Here is a 10,862-nt window from a genome sequence, read left to right on the forward strand (position 1 = left end):
GAACTCCCAGACACCTTTTCAGCGATTCATTAAGCGATGTGATTATTTTCTTACCATGTCCTTTGGGTGCATTTGCAAAGGTGGTGTTTGCATATTCAGCCATAGCTCTCACATATGTTTTAAAAAAATTTAATGCATTTTTTGGAGCCAGCCCTGCCTTTATCGTCGTCAGTCTACTGATGAGGTTTCTAGCCTTCACTGTTTTATTTTTAATATTCTGAATATGATCTCTGACTGTAGAGTTGGCACTAACAATCCTGCCCAGCCATTTAACTTTATCCAGCTGTTGAATTACATCCCCACCTATCCGCAAATCAAAATTTTTCTTAGCAGTGCTTAAATACATGAAATTAGTTTTATGTGTATTAATGTTTAGATGTATCTCGCTACAGCTCTGTTTTAACCACAAAAGTTTCGATTTTAGAATTGACAGTGCTTTATCTTCAGATTTTGCATGACATATAATTGCTATATCATCAGCATATTGAAATATTTGTGTGGTTTGATCATTTATTTCATGCAATCTTGCCGTATACAGATTGAATAGCATAGGTGAAAGGCAGCTTCCTTGGGGTAGACCATTTTTGACATGAATAGCATGTTTTCCTAATGTGAGGGTTCTACTGGAGAAAAGATTGAATACCCAATTGGCTATACTAATATGAACGTTGAATTTTACTAAAATATCATGAAGAATTTTTAAGTCAACGCAATTATATGCATTGGAAACGTCCATAATGCATATGAAGACCTTTTCTTTGCTGGATTTTAATTCTGCAATGTAATGTAACGCCTCATTCAGACACATAGTGGCAGAACGGTTTTTCCTGTATGCAAAGCTTTTAGGGGGAATTATTTTATTTTTTTCCACAAACTTTGTTAGCTCCCCTTTAACAGCATATTTCGGCTTTTCACAACCTCTGACAATAAAGATATCGGCCTATAATTTTGGAAGTCATCTAAATCCTTTCCAGCCTTAGGAATGGGAATAATTTTTATTTGCCTTCATTCAGGTCTAACAATGTTATTCCTAAAATGGTCTACAAGTGACTGAAATAGTCCTTCCTTTGTTTTAATTGGTAAGTTTTTAAGCATATCAAATGTAATTCTATCTCTACCACCAGCAGTGGACTTCTTTTTGTTCAGTAAGGATATAAAAATTTCAAAATCAAAATCTACTTGATCATTTGTAGCAGCAACATCTTCCATAATCGGCAATGCATTATCCACCGAAGATATATTTAATGTTGCAAAAAAGAATTTACTGCAAACAGATATTAGTTCACCGTTAATTTCAAATCTATATTTGAATGTATAGTCTCGTCGGGGGTCTTCGGTGTTGGATGTGTTACGCCGGCGCTTTTTTGGTTGCACACGCGCTGTATATTTCCAGTAGAAATAATTCTTTTGCTCTTCTGTCAGCTTCCAAAATTTATTATGAATATCCTGCCGCTGATCTGCAGTTATTTTGGTATTGCATTGCTGGTGACAAGAGTATCCACAACCTGGTTGCACTTCTCTCTTCTTGACTACCTTGCCTGTGATGCTAAGGTACTCTTGCCCAGATTGTCTGAGACGTTTACGTATATTTTGCTTCCATTCGTCAGGCCTTTTCATAGGACGCTTCTTTTCAGAGCTATTCGACATATTTATTTCATTTATTAAAAAAAAATATATATTAGTACATATTCGTTGATTATAATTAAGCTGACTTGGCAGATAGTTTGCCAAAGCTCACATATGTAGATTGGTTTACATTTATATATTTTATTCTTATTTTTTTTCGGGTTTTGGGAATTGAGTCTTCCAATTCCAATAAATGGCAAGAGGACTCTTAAATTGTCTCTTTATTTTTTTTTTTAGAGATATAATTTCTGTGGTAGGGATTCTTAAGATCCTCATAAAACCAGGTTATATTCCGACAGTATATTCAATTCAATGGCCACGCCTGTCACAAAATCACTACAGTTTTTAATATTAATTTTTCCACCGCAAGTACACATTGCGCTATTTTCTTTTTTTTTTTTTTGTGCTCTGAAGCTGTTATACCAGCTGATTATGGCAGAGTAGAAAGATACTCCAAACGTCATCTGTGCTCCAAACGCCAGGTTATTCTTGTGTGTTCAAACGCTGTCATTTACAAAATGTGGACGACGAATGACAGCTGGATACGCTGTCGTGTACTGACTGCCTCCACAGTGTTGTAGCAAGTTAATGATACTCGTTCTCGTTGTCTTTTATAAATATTACCTGATAGGGGTGGTAGGCTCACATATTTAATACAGATAAGAAAGTTAACAAAGATAAAGTTGTGTATCTTACTAATTCCACAAAGGCTATAATTATTATTCTTTTCTTTTTTATTAATTTTTTTTTTTTTTGAGAACCAAAATTGCCCAAATATTGTTCAACAATAAATCTGATTTCTCTTATTATTATTATTTTCTTAAACTACTAAATTAGTTTACTAATGTACATTTTTTATACTAACGTTCATATGTTTACAGATAACATATTGATATTGTATCTTATAACATCTTATTTTTATATTATTTTTTTAAGTGTTGTTGTTGTTGTTGTAGCAATGCTTGCCCCACCTAATAGCCGCGACCGATCACAAATTGTCATCAATATCCTCTAACGGGAGTCCAAGGAAACTTGCCGTTTCAACAGGGGTGGACCATAAGGAAAGGGGTGTTAGAGGCGTTGGTTCCACATTACAATTAAAGAGATGGTTGGTGTCATGTGGGGACACATTGCAAGCGGGGCATACATTTTGTATGTCGGGGTTGATTCTGGATAGGTACGAGTTTAACCTGTTACAGTATCCAGAACGAAGTTGAGCAAGAGTGACACGCGTTTCCCTGGGGAGTATGCGTTCCTCTTCTGCGAGTTCTGGATATTTTTCTTCAAGTACTGGATTCACCGGGCAATTCCCGACATAAAGGTCCGACGCCTGTCTATGGAGTTCATCAAGGACCTGCTTGTGTTTTTTCGCTTCATACGGCTGGGTTCTCAGGTGCCGTATTTTCTCAAAATGCTTACGGAGATGGATCCTTAGGCCCCTAGGCGGTGCTGGTTCGTCAATCAGATGTCTGTTGGGATGCCCAGGTTTCTGGGTATTCAACAGAAACTGTTTGGTCAGCATCTCATTTCTCTCCCTGATGGGGAGTATTCTCGCCTCATTATGCAGATGGTGTTCTGGGGACATAAGAAGACAGCCCGCGGCGATTCTGAGAGCAGTATTTTGGCAGGCCTGTAGTTTCTTCCAGTGGGTGGTTTTTAGGCTTTGTATGTGGTCAAGAGCGTTTCTTTATCTTTTCCCCAGGTACTGCCAGCAAGGGATTTGAGGATTTTATTACGGCTCTGAATTCTTGGAACAATTGCGGTTGCGTGCGCACCAAAATGTAGATCCTGATCAAACGTCACACCCAAGATTTTGGGGTGTAGGACAGTCGGTAGCGTAGTGCCATTGACGTGGATGTTCAATATGGTCGACATTTGGGGCGTCCATGTTGTAAATAAGGTCGCGGAAGATTTAGTCGGTGACAATGCCAGGTTTCGCGAGGCGAAAAAACTGGAGAGATCAGGTAGATAGCCGTTTATTTTATTGCATAGCTCATCGATCTCTGGGCCTGGGCCTGTGGCCATTATTGTGCAGTCATCGGCGTAGGAAACGATTGTGACTCCTTCCGGTGGTGAAGGTAGCTTAGATATGTAGAAATTAAACAAAAGCGGGGATAGGACACCACCCTGTGGCACCCCTTGTTTAATTCTCCTTTGTTTTGATGTTTCGTTTCTGAATTGCACCGATGCCTGCCGACCACCCAGATAATTTGCGGTCCACCTTTTAAGACATGGGGGAAGGGTAGACCCTTCCAGGTCTTGCAGTAACGAGCCATGGTTGACCGTATCAAAAGCTTTTGATAGGTCTAACGCTACGAGTACTGTTCTATGGTGGGGATATTGATTCAAACCGCAATTTATCTGGGTGCTAATGACATTTAGCGCGGAGGTAGTGCTATGGAGTTTTCTGAAGCCATGCTGATGAGGGGCTAGCTGCAAATGTGCTTGGAAATAAGGGAGCAAAATGGCTTCAAGCGTCTTTGCCACTGGCGATAGGAGAGATATCGGACGATATGACTCACCTACGTTAGCTGGTTTCCCAGGCTTTAGTAGCGGGACCACCTTGGCCATTTTCCATTTCTCGGGTATGACAACGGTGGAAAGAGACAGGTTGAAGACATGTGCTAAATATTTGAAATCCTCTTTCCCTAGGTTTTTAAGCATCGGCATGGCTATGCCGTCTGGGCCCACTGCTTTGGATGGTTTAGCGCGACCAATGGCGTCCTCAACCTCCCTAGCGGTGATGGTAATTGGTGACGCGCTGAGTTTGTGTTTATGTGCGTGTCTATTGGCTCTCCGTCTATCTTTGTCGACCGTAGGATGCATTATATATTGTCGGCAGAAAGCGCTCGCGCATTTTTTCGCATCCGACAGCACCTTATCGCCAAAGGCGATGGAAACTTTGTCTTTGTGCTTAGTCGGATTCGATAGGGACTTTACGGTGGACCAAAGTTTACCTACACCGGTAGAGAGGTTACAACCTCTTAGGTGCTCTTCCCATTTCGCCCGCTTGTGTTCGTCCACAAGCAATCTGATGCGTGGGTTTATATCCCTTATTTGGGGGTCGCCTGGATCAAGCTGTCTTATAAGGTCGCGTTCCCTCGCTAAGCTCGCGGCCTCCGCCGGGAAGTGGGGCCGGATTTCGGGAATTCTCCCGGCGGGAATGAAATGTGCCGAGGCGGATTCAGTGACCTTACGGAAGGCACGCTCCCCTTGGCGAGCATCAGTCGGGATAGGGAGGGCAGCAAAGCTGCTGTCTGTTGCAGATTTATATTCTTCCCACTTTCCTTTTTTGAAGTTTATGAAAGTGCGTTTTTCGGTGACGATGAAGTCGGCGGTACGCTCGAACGAAATAAGTATGGGCAGGTGGTCGGATGCCAATGTTACCATCGGCTGCCAGTTGACGCAGTTTACGAGTTCTGCGCTCACGATTGAGATATCTGGCGAGCTATGACAGCTTCCTACCATACGTTTGGGGGCGTCTCCGTTTATTGTGCAGAACGTCGTTTCGTCTATTTGATCCGCCAACATCTCACCCCTACTGTCCGCCCGCAAGTTTGAATGCCATAGGTCGTGATGGGCATTGAAATCGCCTAAGATAATGCGATTGTTGCCAGTGAGTAAGGCCTCGATATTGGGGCGGTATCCACTGGGGCAACAGGTGACAGGAGGGATGTAGATGTTGATGATTTCTAGATTTGCATCGCCTGACCGGACAGATAGGCCTGGGGACAGATAGGAATGGGGTCACACTGAAATGACAGTCCTTGGTCGGGAAAAATCCCGAGTCGCTCCGGTACATAGAACCGACTGCCTTGGGAAGCGCACTTTTTTAAGTGTCTTAGCTAGATTTGTACTGTGTAAAAACTCAACTAGTTCTTCATAGTAAACAAAATTTTTAGATAAGAAGAGATCATTTAAGTCGTTAAATTTTCTAAAAATGATATGGTTCCTTGAAGCATTGTATCTACTGCATTCAAAGATTAAATGTTGTGGTGTTTCTTGGACTTGGCAGCTGACACAAAGGCATGAGATGTTATCCCTAAATTTATGTAAGTATGTCTTTCCGTATGTAAATCCAACTACAAGTCTATTAATTAATTTTGTGTCGTACGGATTCAGAGTGTTCTTCTTGTTCTTAAACCAGGGTTTTCTTTCTTTCTGAGCAAAAGTTTCTACTAGATTTTTGTCCATTTTAGGACAGTTTACTTTAATTTCTTCAATTGTTCTTTTCCAAAGTTCCTTACTAATTTGTAACAATGCCTCACTTGGCGATAAGTCTACACACAAGGGTTGTCCTAACCCAGCAGCTGTTTTAACAGCCTCATCTGCTTTTTCATTAAAATAGATACATATGTGACTGGGTACCCATATAATTTTTACTACTTCTATTCCTGATGTACATAGCTGCTTGTGTATTTCAGAAATCATATAGTTGGTTGTTTTTTCGCAATTAAGATTTTGAATGGCTCCTAAACTATCCGTGAATATTGCTAATCTCATGCGTTTATATTTTACCGCTGGTTGAAACGCTTCCAGTATCGCTACAAGCTCTCCAAATGTGGACGAAACTACCTCATTAATATTGAACAAATAAGAAACCTTGCCCTCTATATCGTACACCGCTCATCCTGTTCTACTATCACTAACTGATGCATCCGTGGCTAGCACAAACAAGTTTTCGCTTTTAAGATTTTCCAGTTTGTCATAGTACAACGCCTTTAGTTGCTCTTTAGAGTATTCTCTCTTGGATTTTGTTAGCTTGGATTCAGTTAATTCTAGATTACTGTATTTGAAAAAATCAATATCCGTATTAATCCTATCCAGAATGTGTTTGAATTGCCTATATGCATATCCATAACTAGATTTTATCGCACAATTTCTTTCTAATGACCTTTTGATGTCTGGGTTTAATATCCATTGTTTTGTCAGTTCTTTTGTGGTTAGCCATAAGGCTCTGGATAACGGTGGTAGTTCACAAGCGATTGCATATCTGGCATAAGTCGGTGTGTGGGGAGGAACTCCCAGACACCTTTTCAGCGATTCATTAAACGATGTGATTATTTTCTTACCATGTCCTTTGGGTGCATTTGCAAAGGTGGTGTTTGCATATTCAGCCATAGCTCTCACATATGTTTTAAAAAAATTTAATGCATTTTTTGGAGCCAGCCCTGCCTTTATCGTCGTCAGTCTACTGATGAGGTTTCTAGCCTTCACTGTTTTATTTTTAATATTCTGAATATGATCTCTGACTGTAGAGTTGGCACTAACAATCCTGCCCAGCCATTTAACTTTATCCAGCTGTTGAATTACATCCCCACCTATCCGCAAATCAAAATTTTTCTTAGCAGTGCTTAAATACATGAAATTCGTTTTATGTGTATTAATGTTTAGATGTATCTCGCTACAGCTCTGCTTTAACCACAAAAGTTTCGATTTTAGAATTGACAGTGCTTTATCTTCAGATTTTGCATGACATATAATTGCTATATCATCAGCATATTGAAATATTTGTGTGGTTTGATCATTTATTTCATGCAATCTTGCCGTATACAGATTGAATAGCATAGGTGAAAGGCAGCTTCCTTGGGTATAGCATGAATAGCATGTTTTCCTAATGTGAGGGTTCTACTGGAGAAAAGATTGAATACCCAATTGGCTATACTAATATGAACGTTGAATTTTACTAAAATATCATGAAGAATTTTTAAGTCAACGCAATTATATGCATTGGAAACGTCCATAATGCATATGAAGACCTTTTCTTTGCTGGATTTTAATTCTGCAATGTAATGTAACGCCTCATTCAGACACATAGTGGCAGAACGGTTTTTCCTGTATGCAAAGCTTTTAGGGGGAATTATTTTATTTTTTTCCACAAACTTTGTTAGCTCCCCTTTAACAGCATATTTCGGCTTTTCACAACCTCTGACAATAAAGATATCGGCCTATAATTTTGGAAGTCATCTAAATCCTTTCCAGCCTTAGGAATGGGAATAATTTTTATTTGCCTTCATTCAGGTCTAACAATGTTATTCCTAAAATGGTCTACAAGTGACTGAAATAGTCCTTCCTTTGTTTTAATTGGTAAGTTTTTAAGCATATCAAATGTAATTCTATCTCTACCACCAGCAGTGGACTTCTTTTTGTTCAGTAAGGATATAAAAATTTCAAAATCAAAATCTACTTGATCATTTGTAGCAGCAACATCTTCCATAATCGGCAATGCATTATCCACCGAAGATATATTTAATGTTGCAAAAAAGAATTTACTGCAAACAGATATTAGTTCACCGTTAATTTCAAATCTATATTTGAATGTATAGTCTCGTCGGGGGTCTTCGGTGTTGGATGTGTTACGCTGGCGCTTTTTTGGTTGCACACGCGCTGTATATTTCCAGTAGAAATAATTCTTTTGCTCTTCTGTCAGCTTCCAAAATTTATTATGAATATCCTGCCGCTGATCTGCAGTTATTTTGGTATTGCATTGCTGGTGACAAGAGTATCCACAACCTGGTTGCACTTCTCTCTTCTTGACTACCTTGCCTGTGATGCTAAGGTACTCTTGCCCAGATTGTCTGAGACGTTTACGTATATTTTGCTTCCATTCGTCAGGCCTTTTCATAGGACGCTTCTTTTCAGAGCTATTCGACATATTTATTTCATTTATTAAAAAAAAATATATATTAGTACATATTCGTTGATTATAATTAAGCTAACTTGGCAGATAGTTTGCCAAAGCTCACATATGTAGATTGGTTTACATTTATATATTTTATTCTTATTTTTTTTCGGGTTTTGGGAATTGAGTCTTCCAATTCCAATAAATGGCAAGAGGACTCTTAAATTGTCTCTTTATTTTTTTTTTTAGAGATATAATTTCTGTGGTAGGGATTCTTAAGATCCTCATAAAACCAGGTTATATTCCGACAGTATATTCAATTCAATGGCCACGCCTGTCACAAAATCACTACAGTTTTTAATATTAATTTTTCCACCGCAAGTACACATTGCGCTATTTTCTTTTTTTTTTTTTGTGCTCTGAAGCTGTTATACCAGCTGATTATGGCAGAGTAGAAAGATACTCCAAACGTCATCTGTGCTCCAAACGCCAGGTTATTCTTGTGTGTTCAAACGCTGTCATTTACAAAATGTGGACGACGAATGACAGCTGGATACGCTGTCGTGTACTGACTGCCTCCACAGTGTTGTAGCAAGTTAATGATACTCGTTCTCGTTGTCTTTTATAAATATTACCTGATAGGGGTGGTAGGCTCACATATTTAATACAGATAAGAAAGTTAACAAAGATAAAGTTGTGTATCTTACTAATTCCACAAAGGCTATAATTATTATTCTTTTCTTTTTTATTAATTTTTTTTTTTTTTGAGAACCAAAATTGCCCAAATATTGTTCAACAATAAATCTGATTTCTCTTATTATTATTATTTTCTTAAACTACTAAATTAGTTTACTAATGTACATTTTTTATACTAACGTTCATATGTTTACAGATAACATATTGATATTGTATCTTATAACATCTTATTTTTATATTATTTTTTTAAGTGTTGTTGTTGTTGTTGTAGCAATGCTCGCCCCACCTAATAGCCGCGACCGATCACAAATTGTCATCAATATCCTCTAACGGGAGTCCAAGGAAACTTGCCGTTTCAACAGGGGTGGACCATAAGGAAAGGGGTGTTAGAGGCGTTGGTTCCACATTACAATTAAAGAGATGGTTGGTGTCATGTGGGGACACATTGCAAGCGGGGCATACATTTTGTATGTCGGGGTTGATTCTGGATAGGTACGAGTTTAACCTGTTACAGTATCCAGAACGAAGTTGAGCAAGAGTGACACGCGTTTCCCTGGGGAGTATGCGTTCCTCTTCTGCGAGTTCTGGATATTTTTCTTCAAGTACTGGATTCACCGGGCAATTCCCGACATAAAGGTCCGACGCCTGTCTATGGAGTTCATCAAGGACCTGCTTGTGTTTTTTCGCTTCATACAGCTGGGTTCTCAGGTGCCGTATTTTCTCAAAATGCTTACGGAGATGACTCCTTAGGCCCCTAGGCGGTGCTGGTTCGTCAATCAGATGTCTGTTGGGATGCCCAGGTTTCTGGGTATTCAACAGAAACTGTTTGGTCAGCATCTCATTTCTCTCCCTGATGGGGAGTATTCTCGCCTCATTATGCAGATGGTGTTCTGGGGACATAAGAAGACAGCCCGCGGCGATTCTGAGAGCAGTATTTTGGCAGGCCTGTAGTTTCTTCCAGTGGGTGGTTTTTAGGCTTTGTATGTGGTCAAGAGCGTTTCTTTATCTTTTCCCCAGGTACTGCCAGCAAGGGATTTGAGGATTTTATTACGGCTCTGAATTCTTGGAACAATTGCGGTTGCGTGCGCACCAAAATGTAGATCCTGATCAAACGTCACACCCAAGATTTTGGGGTGTAGGACAGTCGGTAGCGTAGTGCCATTGACGTGGATGTTCAATATGGTCGACATTTGGGGCGTCCATGTTGTAAATAAGGTCGCGGAAGATTTAGTCGGTGACAATGCCAGGTTTCGCGAGGCGAAAAAACTGGAGAGATCAGGGAGATAGCCGTTTATTTTATTGCATAGCTCATCGATCTCTGGGCCTGGGCCTGTGGCCATTATTGTGCAGTCATCGGCGTAGGAAACGATTGTGACTCCTTCCGGTGGTGAAGGTAGCTCAGATATGTAGAAATTAAACAAAAGCGGGGATAGGACACCACCCTGTGGCACCCCTTGTTTAATTCTCCTTTGTTTTGATGTTTCGTTTCTGAATTGCACCGATGCCTGCCGACCACCCAGATAATTTGCGGTCCACCTTTTAAGACATGGGGGAAGGGTAGACCCTTCCAGGTCTTGCAGTAACGAGCCATGGTTGACCGTATCAAAAGCTTTTGATAGGTCTAACGCTACGAGTACTGTTCTATGGTGGGGATATTGATTCAAACCGCAATTTATCTGGGTGCTAATGACATTTAGCGCGGAGGTAGTGCTATGGAGTTTTCTGAAGCCATGCTGATGAGGGGCTAGCTGCAAATGTGCTTGGAAATAAGGGAGCAAAATGGCTTCAAGCGTCTTTGCCACTGGCGATAGGAGAGATATCGGACGATATGACTCACCTACGTTAGCTGGTTTCCCAGGCTTTAGTAGCGGGACCACCTTGGCCATTTTCCATTTCTCGGGTATGACAACGGTGGAAA

This window comes from Eurosta solidaginis, chromosome 1 (genome assembly GCF_040869045.1).
Source record: "Eurosta solidaginis isolate ZX-2024a chromosome 1, ASM4086904v1, whole genome shotgun sequence".
Classification (NCBI taxonomy): Eukaryota; Metazoa; Arthropoda; class Insecta; order Diptera; family Tephritidae; genus Eurosta; species Eurosta solidaginis.